Genomic DNA, 15,150 nt, shown 5'->3' on the forward strand with positions numbered 1-15,150 from the left:
GAAGGGAAGAGAGAGAGAGAGAGAGAGAGAGAGAGAGGAAGGGAGAGAGGGGGGTAGAGAGAGGGAGGGAGAGAGATGGGAGGGGGAGAAAGATGGATGGAGGGAGGGAGGGAGGGAGGAGCAGGGGAGGAAGGAGAAAGCGAGCAAGAGTGGTGTCCTACTTGGAGATTGGAAAGAAACTCCATGGTGACTATGAAGATTTGAAGTTGACAAAATATTCTCCTGAATAAGATTGAGATTTTAGTAAGTGGATGAGCATGAGATCATAGATAATATATATATGTTGGTTCCTGCTCCTCCATTCCTGGCACAGAGATCCTGAAATCCTAGTAATTATCTTAAGTGATAGAACACCAGGAAAACCTTTTGTTCTAATACTTTTATTTGACCCTATTCCTGACACAGTTATCCTAAAAGCCCTTATGAATTCCTGAGTGATAAGAGCACTAGGAACATCTCATGTTCTAATGAGGTGACTCTGAGTGGGTGTTGGATGTTGCCTGGATGGGGGCTGGTCACCAGAAAGTCCAAGCCATGATTAGAAGCTTGGAAATTTCAGCTCTGCCCCACTCTCACTCCAGAGAGGTACAGGGGATAGAAATGGAGTTAATAATTGGCTATGACTACATGATGAAGCCTCCATAGAATCCCAAAAGTATGGCATTCAGGGAGCTTCCAGGTTGTGATCACATCCATGTACTGGAGCGTGATGAGCTCTATCTCCAAAGAAACAGAAACTCCCATACTTGGGACCCTCCCAGGCCTCACCTTTGGTATCTTGTCATCTGGTTGTTCCTCTGGATTCTTAATCATATCCTTTAATGAACTGGTCGACATAAATAAGCATCTCTCTGAGTTCTGTGAGCTACTCTAGCAAATTAATCAAACTCAAGGAGGAAGTGGTTGGATACTCCAGTCTATAGCCAATTGGTCAGAAATATAGGTGTGTGGCAGGCATCTGAAGTATATGGGGGGGGGGCAAGGACAATCTGGTGGGATTTAACCAGTGGGATCTGACAGCATCTCCAGGTAGATAATGTCAGAACTGACTTGAATTGCTGGTGTCACAGAGAATTTCTTGTTGTGGGAGACAAACCTCCACATATTTGGTGACCAGAAATGTCAGAACTGAAGTATTCCATGTGAATAGTAAAGAAGACACAAAGAAGAGAAATACAGTAGGGAAGAACTCTAGAGGAGGGAAAAGACTGAGCTTTTCCATTTTAATGAGAATATAGAAGTCATTAGGCTAGACTAAAGCTTAAATAGGAATATAATGGAAATAAAATGAGATGTGTTCTCTAGGCAGATTGAGTGTCCAAGGCCAGGAAAGTACAAGAAATTTTGAGAATAAAATATATTTCATATTATACCCAGCTGAACTGAGAACTCTGAATTCTCCAAACAATTATTTGTTGACCACCAGGTATGTATAAGCTCCTGTCTTGGCATTAAAGATAGAGCAGTAACTTTGTTTTTTTTTTAATTTAATTTTTTTATTTTTTTAAAATTTACATCCAAATTAGTTAGCATATAGTGTAACAATGATTTCAAGAGTAGACTCCTCAGTGTCCCTTACCCATTTAGCCCATCCCCCCCTCCCACAACCCCTCCAGTAACCCTCAGTTTGTTTTCCATATTTATGAATCTCTTCTGTTTTGTCCCCCTCCCTGTTTTTATATTATTTTTGTTTCCCTTCCCTTATGTTCATCTGTTTTGCCTCTTAAAGTCCTCATATGAGTGAAGTCATAGGATTTTTGTCTTTCTCTGACTGACTAATTTCATTTAGCATAATACCCTCCAGTTCCATTGACGTAGTTGCAAATGGCAAGAATTCACTCTTTTTGATTGCTGAGTAATACTCCATTGTATATATATACCACATCTTCTTTATCCATTCATCCATCGACATTTGGGCTCTTTCCATACTTTCGCTATTGTTGATAGTGCTGCTATAAACATGGGGGTGCATATGTCCCTTCGAAACAGCACACCTGTATCCCATGGATAAATGCCTAGTAGTGCAATTGCTGGGTTGTAGGGTAGTTCTAGTTTTAGTTTTTTTGAGGAACCTCCATACTATTTTCGAGAGTGGCTGCACCAGCTTGCATTCCCAAGCAGTGTGTAACTTTGATAAAAATCTCTTCCCTCATGGAGCTTATTCTCCAGGGGCAATCCAATCAGTTATATACGTTATATACTGAGGAATGTCCTAGGTGTATAGCTGTGTCTCAGTAACTAAAGCAACACTGTTCAAGAGAACTTTCTGCAGTGATGAAATTTTTTCTATATTTGTGTTATCCAATAGCCATATGTGGCTAGTATGACTGAGGAACTCAAATTAAATTTAACTTAATTTTAATTCATTTGAATTTGAATATCCACCTGCGTCCAGTGGCTGCCATTTTGGGACAAACAACTATAGAGTTTTTGGTGAAACTGTACAATCACCTTTTATTCAGAGCCCTCTTATTATCTAGGACTCAGAACCAATCTGTATGATTGTTCCATGGACACTTGAAAAATAAAACATTTCTTTTTTTTTCTAGAATAAAGAGTTTAATAAATGTCCACTAGAGATACCCTATTTTTTATGTCATTTAGGATGTTGATAACATTACTGATTATATTCAACCAGTTGGTCTGTCATGGGCCTAGAAGGGTAAACTAAAACTTCCTTCATTTATGTGCTTCTGCTAATATCTCAGCTTCCAGAATTCAGTAACTTTGTTCTCAGCTGGGCACTCTTTCCTGTAATTTTTGCTTCTTTGAAAACAAGTGTTTCAGAAAAATGTCTCAATTACCATTTTATACTTAACATGAAACATAATCAGGAAATAGATACTCTCTTTTGCCAGATTACAAACTACCACTTGGTTTTGGAGCTTTAAGGGATTTCTAGCTTTGTTGGAACATGAGGTCACATAACCAGAAGTAGGCCCTTGGACACCAAAACACAGGAGCTATCTAGACTTAGCAAACATATTTTATTCTCCCATAAATCAATGAGAAAGGGCCATGTAGAATTGGAAATAAATACCTGATAGAGTTGGTTTGGTAGGTTAAAGATGTCAGGCCAGCTTCTCTGTGGATCTCTTGACCTTTGCTTAATGTTTTTCATTTTATGGTTAGCAGATGGCTGCTAGAGATTTAGAGATCATATCCACATCCAAGGTAGGAAAATATGGGAAAGGGATGTGCCTTACCAGGTACATCCATTCTTTTTTCCCAGAAACCATAATCTTTCCCAGGAATGTCTTGCATATGTGTCATTAGCCATAAATGTGCCTGTCAACGGACACTGTAAGCTTTTAGGCAGAAGCCAGCATTTAACCTGACACAGTGACACCTAAAATAAAATCAAAGTTCAATCAGCAAAGAAGGGGGAAATAGTAACTAACAGTAGGCATCCCACTTATTTTTCTTTATATAGAGGACCAGTTTCCCAGAAGAGAAAAAGCAATTACTGATTTTACACAACAATCTTTAAATCACAAACCTCCCAGTCCGTGGGATTGGAATGAAATAAATGCTGGCAAGAGACCCATGGCATCTTCAGAATCACTTTTGTATTTCAATGAACAGTGCTAATAGATTGAGATCATTTCAGTAGCTGGATGTTTCCTATCCTATTATTAGTATTGTCTCAGGAAGCTCGTCAGCTCTGCATGCAAATACATTCCTGTCAAACCCTAACATCAGTTTGGCATACATGCTTCAAAATGGTTGAACCCCTGTGGAAACTATTCAGGTGGAATAGGGCAAATGGAATGGAATCCCACGAATGTGGGAAAGAGCTGAAATAGTAAAGAAATAAAGTCAGTATAAGCATAATAAGCCTGGAGATATTGGCTGGAGTGATAAGAAGCATAGACTTGTAGGTCAATGGTAAGGTTCAAAGATTTTATCCTAATTACAATAAGAAGCTGTTAAGGTACTTAGTTCATACAGAGTGTGTGCTTGGTTTATAAAATTTACTAGTGTAGTCACCTGTGGGAAAAACAATGTAAATGTGTTCAAATATGTTTTGTAAAGTTGAATAAGTAATTTGTCAGCATACTTCTCTCTCTCCTGGCTACACAGACTTACAGAGTTCTATGGCAAAGTAAACATCCCTTTTATGCGTTCTAGTTACTCTTGTGGTCTTATGTCATTATGTATGAACTTCATCATCTATGTTCTACTCAAATAACTGGGCCTATCATGTCTGTTAAAGAAACCATTGGACATTGTGACTCTTGGAATTGATTAATTTTGATTAACTTTTCAGAAAAATGTTTGGCTCTTGTATGCATAATAGTGTGGAGGAGGCAAGAGTGGATGGGAGTATAAGTCGGAAGTTACTTCAGAGATCATAGATACTTGGGTTAGATGGGTGCTGATGGACACAAAGAGCTGTGGATGACTTAAGATATAATTTGAAGGTAAAATAGAGTTAATGATGGATTTGGTTCAGGAAGGAAGACAGGGAATAATGAAGTGTAAATACTTCCATAGTTGTGGATATTATGGATAAAATAGTGCTTACAGAGTATTAGTTATATATTAGTAATGCCTATTGTGCAAATAAGAAATGAGGTTACAATAGTCACAACATGTACAATGCTGTACAGTTTAAGATATTTAAAACCTTACATCTTATGATATTGGTAGGACAGTGTTTATTATTCTCTGCAGATGTGGAAACTGCAGCTTTCCCTCTCATAGTTCTACCTTTGCCAATCTGGAGACTGGTCAGAGACAAGTGATGTGACATGAAAAAGAGAGGATATAGCCAAAGAAGACAACTGGGTCATAGGTTAGAAGAAGGTGAGAACACTTGTGTGGGCATGGCAGAAAGGAAGGTCTGAGGGAAATATGGAGGCTGCACAATGGACTTTGAGCAGTTTGGCTGTGGATAATGAACTGGATCTCATTTCAAGGTTCTTTAAAAGATGTAACGAAAATATTTTGGGGGGGTATGTGATTACTTTTGACTGTTGGGGTATTCCTGTTTCTATGTGATCCTAGACAGAGATTGAGTTCATTAAGATTTCAACTTTAATATTGCTTAGCTACTTTTGTTACCTTGAGTGTACACATGAAATGTAGCTTGAACAGAGGTTGGTTGGAAGGCAGAGCATGATTTGGAGGTAGTGAGAAAATGGAGTTGGCCAGTTTTATGTTGAACTTTGTGAAAGGCAAGATTGGATGAGCCTATTGGTTACAGGTTGTGGAAGTCCTGAAAAAATATGAGTTGAAATTCTTACTCGCCAGATTTGTTGTATATTATTTCTCTCGCTGAGAGAGACTTCAGAAAATATAGAAAATTTACATTATATAAAGTATTCACAGTTCTATCATGTGAAAAAAAACTTAATATTTTAGGGTATTTCTTCTAGCCTTGTATATTGGTGCATGTATATATGTGTATAAAAACTTCATAGTATGATTAATAATTAAAATTATACTATACATAACATTTTATGACATATAAAAGTGTTCTGTGAACACTTTCCTATTAAATAATATCAAAATACTTTTGGATAGAACACAGTAGTCCATTATATGGGTGTACCATGAACTCTTTAGCTTTTTCTTTAGACTTTACTTGAGCTATTTTCCCATTCTTCTAATGAACCTTATCGTTTGAAATTTCTTTTTTATCTGCCATTATAAGTTCAGTATCAGTAACACTCATGTACTAAATCTGTAACTGATACATTTTTCAGAGTTAGAATTTCTGATCAAAAGTAACGAACACTTGTGCTCGCTTTGGTAGCACATATACAGAGAAGATCAGCATGGCCCCTGTGCCAGGATGACACACAAATTCACGAAGCATTCCATATTTTTACATATTAGCTAGACTCATCGTTGTGATCATTTCGCAATACATACAAGTATCAACTCATTATATTATATACCTGAAACTAGTGTAATGTTGCATGTCAATTATACCTGAATTAAAAAAAAAAGTGATGGACACTTTTAGAGTGCTTGGTAGACACTGACAAATGGCCTTTCAGATTTGACCCGTTTTGTATGCCTTTTAGTAATTGATTTAATTTCCTTTTTTACTGCCTTCTCCCTCCTACTGGGAATTAGCCTTTAAAACATGAAAAATAATACCTCATAATTTTAATTTGCACGTCTTGGTTATTAGTGAGTTTCAACATTTTTCACATGTTACTAGCTATTTCTCTCTTAAAAAATTAAATTCATGTGTTCAGTTTATTGTTCTGTTCTGTCTTCATCATTGAAGATGACTTGGACCCAATACAGAGAGATAACTAAATGAATATTTTTATGATTGACTGAAAATCCATACAGACTTCCATGTAGGAAACAATAATGCATATAGTTCATGGCTCTTTGTCTATTAATTTTCTTAAGTTTAATGATTTATCCTGTGAAATGTAATATTCAGGGAAAATGTGATTTTTCCCCCTGCTCTATCTAGTCCTAAGAGACATTCTCTCAGTTGAAACTTCTCTCTCTTCATTTTCACTGTACTTCATATATCATTAGCAGGAACTCTTGGGTTATGGGAGGGCGATGTATGGACTACATATTTATTGAACTCTAATTGTATGAATAAATGAATGCACCGGCCATGCAAATACAAATCTAAGTCTTAAAAATAATTTACATAATTAGCTGACAAGAAGGCCTGAGCTATTACTTAAGTTCATATATAACATTACATCGTCAACTGTTAATTTATGCTCTGTTCTTTGCAGAATGATTGAGCTGTTTTGTAGTTTTATTTATGACTCATGCTTAGATTCATTTTGTAGTGCTGATAATGTTGAGATAATGGGAATTTATAGTTAGCTCTGACAAGAGGCCATAAAACAAATGACTGGATGTTTTCTCTATTGCCACAGGCTCGATTTATAACATAAAGTACTTAATAATTGTTATTAATGAACCCGCTGTGGTTGGTATATAGACACAGCTGGAAATCACATCTGTTATCAGACAGCCTGGGTTGAGTAAAGTACAAACACTGCAGGGAACTAATAGCTACAAAAGGAAATGACATCACAGAGCCATAGGAAGTGCCCATAGATGTTAGCTACACTGAAACAGAAGACATTTAGGAAAGATTTTAGGAGAAATGACAGAAAATTTGGCTCTTTTCAGAATTTTTCTTCCATATGGAACCCAAATGTCTTTAATTATGAGCTAGAGTCCCAGGGTCAATCCATATATGAAATATTAGTAAAGTTTATATCTTAGTTTTTAGATCAAAATAAATAAAAATCATCCAATTTCAGCCTACCAACATATCTTTCCAAGCTTCTCTTCAGTTACCCCTATTGAAACACTCTGTTCTATTCAGATTGGGTTATTTCTCTTTGTTTTTACAGACTTATGCATTCCTGCCTTTGTGCTTTACCTTATGTTGTTACCTCCATTTGAGGTCATTTTGAACTATTTCAAGAGAGAAAGAACTAATTTACTAATTTACTAATACCTATTTACTCTCCCCCTCTTGACCCCTGTCTCCATTCCTATTTGTCCCCATTTTAAATTTTCATTCTCCTCATTCAACATTGGCAAACATTGTAATACATTTTATATGTATTCTTTGATTCTATGTAGTCTTACAAAATATGCTTTTTTTGGTGTGTCCCTGTGTTATTAATTTTTGGAAATCATGGTAAATCACAGATGTCATTTTATTTCTTTTACTTAGCACTGGAGTACCAGCCATAGCACTCTGTGAACATCTAGTCCATTTTTTGTAAATGTTGCGTAAGACTGCATGTGTATCGACCAAAATTAATATGTCTACTCTCCAGTCAGGGATGGGCACCAAGATTGCTCTGAATCTGTATCACAATAAGCAAGGTAACAATGGGCAGTTTTATGTATGTCATTTGTGGAACAATGGGAGAATTTCTTTAGGCTACATACCTAGGAGTGTAACTCCTGGGTCATAGAGGGTGTGTAGATGTGATTTGACAAAATGCTGAGAGATAGCTTTGAAGTGTTCCCCCATTCTTCTCCCACTGGGAGTGCAGTGAGTTCCTTTATTCTTACATACAACCAATAGGTGGTATTGCCTAGTTTTACATTTTAAGCAAATTAAAAGGGATAAGATGATATTTCATGATTGTTTTCATTTACTTCTATGATTACTACTGAGCTTGAATATCTTTTGATTTGCTTATTTCTTTGGGGGTGTATTTCATTTTAATTGCCTATTCATATGTGTGCCCACTTTTTTTTTCTCTTGGGTTATCTATCTTTTGTGGACTTAAAGGAATTCCTTGTACATTTTTACATTGTCAGTTTTGAATATTGCAAGTTTTTTTTCTTAAAGTCTATCACTTCTCTATGAACTCTATACACACTATTCTTCCTAAACAAAAATATTTAATTTTGATATAAGTATTTAGCCTGAGGGTTTGTGCTTCTCAAGTATTTTAAAGACAATTCTTCCCCACATTTAAATCACAAATATATATTCTGACATTTTATTTTATTGATTTTCTATTTTATCTTTCATTAATATGTCTGGATTCTACTTTTATGCATTATGTTATTTAGGGATCTAATTTTCCTTCTTAGCATCATATACAAAATAACCTATTCTTCCACTTCTGATTTGTGGTGCTTTATTTCCATATTTGTCATATATTAAATTCTAACCTATACATGGTTTTTCTCTGAGTCCACTGTTTTGTTTCATTGACCTATTTGTCCATCAGTTTTGATATCAATGCCTACCTATTTTATTACTATGCATTGGGTCAGGCAGACTACCATGGACCTTGAGCATCCCTGAACTTTCTGCTGAGCAGGCTAAACTGTAGGTCTTACTTTTTCCTCATAGACAGACAAGGAGGTCAAGTGACCATATCATGATTACTCACTTAAGAGAAGAGAGAGAAAGAGATACTGTTTTGTTTTCTGCTTACTACAGAAGGTGCTGTGACCATGTGGTGGGCTGTTTGGACCACTGTTGTGTACCACTTTTGTTGCTCTCAGTGCTGAGTGTATAATTAGTATGTGTATAATTAGTATGCTTATGTTATGAACCCTTATAAAAGTCAAGGGGAAGAGTCACTTTTAGACAAATGATAGTGGGTACAACAGACCACCAGTTAGGCTTTTGGTTTCCTCTCGTGTTATACAATGGAAACTATAAATTCTAGAAAAAGAAAAAGAAATCAGTCTTGGGGGCTGTAAACTTCAAAGGTCCTTTGGAACTATAGATCTCTGCCATTGATAACTATGAAGATTGGATCTCATACTGGTGAATGTTCTGCCAACACTTGAATATGTATTCTGCTGTTTGGGGGTAAAATATTCATTAATATCAAGTATGTCAAATTTGTTGACAGTACAGTTCAAGTATTTATGTTTGCTAATTTTCTATCTATCTTGTCTATCAATTACTGATTGAGGAGTGTTGAAATCTCCCATTATAATTGTAGATTTGTCCATTTCTCACTTCAGTCCTGGTATGTTTTTGCTTCATATATTTTGCATCTGTCAGATGCATACACATTTACATTTGTTATTTTTTAATGAATTGACAACTTTATCCTTAGGAAATGTTCCTTTTTTATCTCTGGTGATAATATTTTTTATGAAGTCTCCTCATCTGATATTATCTTAGCCATTGCAGCTTGCATATAGTTAATGTTTATTGGCATCACTGTTTCTGTCTTCCACTTCTAATTTACCAATGCCTTTGTATTTAAGGTGCGTTTCTTGCAGATCACATTTAGCTATTTTTATTTTTAAATTTTTTTAAAGCTTATTTATTTTTGAGAGACAGAGAGAGAGATGGAGTGTGAATGGGGGAGAGGCAGAGAGAGAGGGAGACACAGAATCCGAAGCAGGCTCCAGGCTCCGAACTGTCAGCACAGAGCCCGACATGGGGCTTGAACCCATGAACTGAGAGATCATGACCCCAGCTGAAGTTGGATGCTTAACTAACTGAGCCACTCAGGCACCCCACGTTTAGCTATTTTTCTTAAGTCCAATTTGAGAATCTCTGACTTTAAATTGTAGTTTATAGACTAAGGGTCTACAAACCATTTCTGAAATGGCCAGATGGTAATATTTTAGGCTTTTGGATCATACTGTCTCTGTTGAAATTGCTAAACTTTGCTATTAAAGCATGAAAGCTGCATAGACCACACATAAATGAATGGGCAAGGCTGTGTTCCAATAAAATTTTATTAATAAAAAATCACAACGGACCATATTTAGCATAGTTTGCTGACCCATGGTTTACACTCTTAATGTTTGATCTAAGTATTTGTAGAGTCAAGGTTAAATCATCCAACTTGTTTGTATTCTGTTTATCCCATGTGTTATTCACTCATTTCCTATCCTCCCCTCTCTTATTCTACCTCCTTTTGGATTGAACATTTTTAAAATTTCATTTTACCTCTTTTTTAACATATCAGATGACAAAAACCTCTTTGTGTTTTATATTTTAAGTGATTGTTGTATAGTTTATAATATATATCTTTACCTTTTCACAGTCTACCTTAAAATAATATTATAGCACTTTATAGATTAGGATTCTTAAATATTCTTACTTTCCACCCAGTCATTTGTGCTATATTTTTGTCATACTTTTTACTTCCATTTGTGTTATGCTGTGCATTGCCACGGCCTTTTTCCATGTTTTGAAGTATAATTGACAGAAGTTGTAGTATATTTAAGCTGTACAGTGTGATGATTTCTTATATGTACACATTGTGAAAGGCTTCCCATACCATCAAGCTAATTAACACCTCACATATTTACCTTTGTTTTTTTAAGAGGGAGCAAGATTACTTTTAGTGCTACTCTCTCAGAAAATTTCAATTGTGTAATATTTATCAGCTATAGCAACCATGTTACTCATCTGATCCTCAGACCTTATTCACCTTATAAGTCAACTTTTGTACCTTTTACCAACCTCTCTCTATTTCTATCACTCCCTTAGTCCCTGACAACCACTGTTCTACTTTATGTTTGTATTAGCTCAATGTGTTTTTTTTAAAGTTTTCACATATACGTGACACTATGCAGTATTTGTCTTTCTTTGTGCCTCATTTCATTTAGCACAATTTCCTTCTGGTTTCATCCATGTTGTCACAAATGGCAGGATCTCCTTTTTTAAAGGCTGAAGAACTTTCCAGTGTGTGTGTGTGTGTGTGTGTGTGTGTGTGTGTGTTATATATTTTTATCTATCTGCCAATAGATACTTAGATTGTTTCCATACCTTTGCTATTATAAATAATGCTGAAGTGAACATTAGAATACAGATATGTCTTCAAGATAAAGATTTTGTTTCCTTTGGATATATATCCAGAAGTGACATTGCTGGATCATGTGGTAGTTCCTCTTTCTAATTTCTTGAGGAACCTCCAGACTGTTTTCTCTAGTGGTTGCACCAGTTTGCATTCCCACCAATAGAGTAAAAGGACTCACTGTTCTGTATATCCTTGCTAGCATTTGCTATCTTTTGTCCTTTTGATAATAAATATCCTAACAAGTATGAGGTGGTATCTCATTGTGGTTTTAATTTGCATTTTCCTGATGATGAGTGATATTGAGCACCTTTTCCTATATTTGTTGGTTATTTATGTGTCCTCTTCGAAAAAATGTATGTTCAGGTAGTTTGTCCATTTTTTAAATTGAGTTATTTATTTATTTATTTATTTATTTAGGTTGTTGTCGTTGTTGTTGGTATTCAGTTGTATGAGTTCCTTGTATATTTTGAATATTAACCCCCTATTAGATACATGGCTTGCAAACATTTTTTTCCAATTCCATAAGTAGGCTTTTTATTTTGTTGATGTTTTCCTTTGCTGTGGATAATCTTTTTAGTTTGATGTACTCCCGATTATTTATTTTTGCTTTTGTTTCATTGTTTTTGGTGTAAAATCTAAAAAATCATTGCTGATATCAATGCCAACAAGTCTTTCCCCTATGTTTCTTCTAGGAGTTTTACAGTTTCAGGTCTTAAGTTCAAGTCCTTCATCCATTTTGGGTGATTTTTGTGAGTGGTATAAGCTAAGGGTACAGTTTCATTCTTCTGCATGTGGATATCCAGATTTCAGATTTGCCAGGCTCCACGATCGTGTGAGCCAGTGGAAATACATCTGTCTCTGTCTTTCTCTCTACACACACACACACGCACACACACACACACATTTATATTTATATATTTATGCAAGGATTTATACACAAATGTGTATATTTGTATATATGAATATATATATATAGATAGATATAGATAGATAGATAGATATAGATAGATGATATATCTCCTATAGGTACTATTTCTTTGGAGAACCTGAGTGACATACCATATAAATCTTGAATCTCTTCAACTGCACTCTCCTTCTTTCAAAAGTCTAATCCTCTTAATTTCCTCCTGGTTTTGTCTTTCACTTTCTATGAGTGGCCATTACTATATTGCTATTAACAATACTTGATTTGGTTTGCTAATATCTGCTTAAGGATTTTAAATCATGACCAATTATTAATATTTGCTTATGGTTTGTCTTTTTTGTACCAACCCTGTCAGGTTTTAGAAAAAACCTTAGCTAATGATACTTAATATTTCAGACATTTTATTTTGTTGTTGGTAGTGCTTATGGTGCTCTCTCTCTCGTCATCTTGTTACAAATGTCTGAATTTTATTGGTCTTTTCCTAGGTGTCTTTTTGGCTTTGCTTATATTAATTATCTTAATTAAAAAATTGAGATATAATTGACATATAACATCGTGTAAGTTTAAGGTGTACAGCATGTTGGCTTAGTATATTTATATATTGTAATATGATTACAGTAATGTTAGCTAACACCTTTATTGTGACACATATTTATCATTTATTTTTTATGTTAAGGACAGTTAGAATCTAGTTTCTTAGCAACTTTGAAGCTTATAATATAGTGTTGTGAAATATAATCACTATGTTGTTCATTAGATTTCCAGAACTTATCTACTAGTTGTAAGTTTGTACCCTTAAATATCTCTCCCAATTCCCTTACCCTCCAGTCTCTCCTAACCACCATTCTACTTTGTTTTTACAAGTTCAGGTTTTTTAAAGATTCAACCTATAAGTGATGTACTATATTTGTCATTCTCTGTGTGAATATCTCAGCATAATAGCTTCAAAGTTTATACATGTTGCCTTACATGGCAGGATTTCCTTTTTTTCTCATTGCTGAATACATATATAACACATCTTCACTATCCATTCATCCATTGACAGGCACTTATGTGGCTTCCATATCTTGGCTAGTGTGAATAATGCTGCAATGTGCATGGATGTGCAGATATCCCTTCAAGATACTAACTTCAATTCTTTTGGATATATATCCAAGAGTGGGATTGTTGGATCAAGTGGTAGTTCAATTTTTAAGTTTTTGAGGAAAGCCACTATTTTTTTTATAATGGATTCAGCTTTAGCAATGCTTCATAATCTTTTTTTCTATTTCATTGATGTTTGCTTTCAAGTTACTGTCTTTACTTCGACTTGTTTCATATTTATTCTGATGTTCTTTTTTAAACTTCTTAGTGCTTATTTCTTTTTTTTATTTTTTTAATGTTTATTTATTTTTGAGAGAGACAGAGACAGAATGTGAATGGGTTAGGGGCAGAGACAGAGGGAGACACAGAATCCTAAGCAGGCTCCAGGCTCTGAGCTGTCAGCACAGAGCCCGACGCCGGGCTCAAACTCAGGAGCTGTGAGATCATGACCTGAGCTGAAGTCTGACGCTCAACTGACTGAGCCACCCAGGTGCTCCATAACTTCTTAGTGCTTGTTTCATCTTTTTGTCCTTTGTTCTTTTCTTATATAAAGATTTATGGTCAGAAATTTATTGTAAGTGCCACTTTAACTGTATCCTATAAGGTTTGATAGGAAGTATTATTGTTATCCTTTAATCTAAAATATTTTCCAAGTTCCGTTTTAATCCCCTCTGATCTTTTAGTTATTTAAGAATGTTTTATTTTGTAATTTACAAAATTAGTTTTTGTAAGTTTATTTATTTATTTTGAGAGGGAGTGCATGCATGTGGTGTGCACATGAGTGGGGGAGAGACAGAGGGAGGAGAGAGAGAGAGACAGACAGACAGAATCTCAAGCAGGTTCCCTGCTGTCAGTGCAGAGCCAGATGTGGGTTTCAATCTCACAAACTGAGAGATCATGACCTGAGCCAAAATCAAGGGTTGGACGCTTAACTGACTGAACCACCCAGGTGTCCCTAAAAATTATTAAAAAAAAATTACTTCCCTTTATTTATTGATTTCCATTAAGCGACTTTTTAATCAGAGAAAAATGTGTATGTTACCAATTCCTTGAAGTTTTTTGAGACTTGCTTTAGTGCCTAGTATGTTATGCATTTTCATAAGTGTCCCATGTGAATTTAAATACAATGTGCCTCTTCAAGTTATTGTTGGACTTCAGAGGTCAGCCAACAATAATACACCTGTCTTCTCCATAAGAGTTCTGGTAGCAATCAAAACGTAAAATAAAAAGTTGACAGATGGAATCTAAGCTATCGCTTCTATAATGATCAAGCTAATGTTAGAGGATATGGCTGATATTCATGGGAAAGTAAGTGTTTTAACACTAAACCTCAGATTTAGACAGAATTACCCATATGGTCATAGGGAATGCTGGTCACACACACCTCTCTGATAATGGTGGTGGCTATAATGATCAAATTATGGCATAGAGTAGCAAAACAGACTATATGGTCCCTGTTGGAAGCTTGGTTTTAAGAGAAATTGAAGAGGAAGGGTCTAGAATTTGTATGTTATATACTTTTTTTCTTTCTAAACTGAAAAGTCAGATTAATCCCTTAGAGAAGAGTGTGTTGAATTAGAATTAGAGAGAAGTCAAAAGTGTTACTCCGATGACATTCCCACCACATGAATGACATGTCAGGTGTGTTTCACCTCCTAACGTTATTCTCTATATGTCTATCATATCAAGCTTGTTCATTGCTCTGTTCATCTTTCAAATCTTTATTTCATGCCAGCTCAGTCAAACACATAAAGCATTTATATATATTATCCAGTATTTTCAAGTTTGTCATGTGGAGTATATCACATTATGAAATTAAATGTTTTGGGGCGCCTGGGTGGCGCAGTCGGTTAAGCGTCCGACTTCAGCCAGGTCACGATCTCGCGGTCC

At 35.5% G+C, this 15,150-nt stretch overlaps 1 pseudogene; it reads left to right on the plus strand.

Annotated features, from left to right (window-relative positions):
* The first annotated feature begins 5,736 nt into the window (after positions 1 to 5,736).
* LOC124506526 (uncharacterized) lies at positions 5,737 to 5,835 on the plus strand (annotated as a pseudogene).
* The last annotated feature ends 9,315 nt before the right edge of the window (positions 5,836 to 15,150 follow it).

Source organism: Lynx rufus, unplaced genomic scaffold, assembly GCF_022079265.1.
Source record: "Lynx rufus isolate CCGP_SWC_20201006 ecotype Redwood Valley unplaced genomic scaffold, mLynRuf1.p SCAF_9, whole genome shotgun sequence".
NCBI lineage: Eukaryota > Metazoa > Chordata > Mammalia > Carnivora > Felidae > Lynx > Lynx rufus.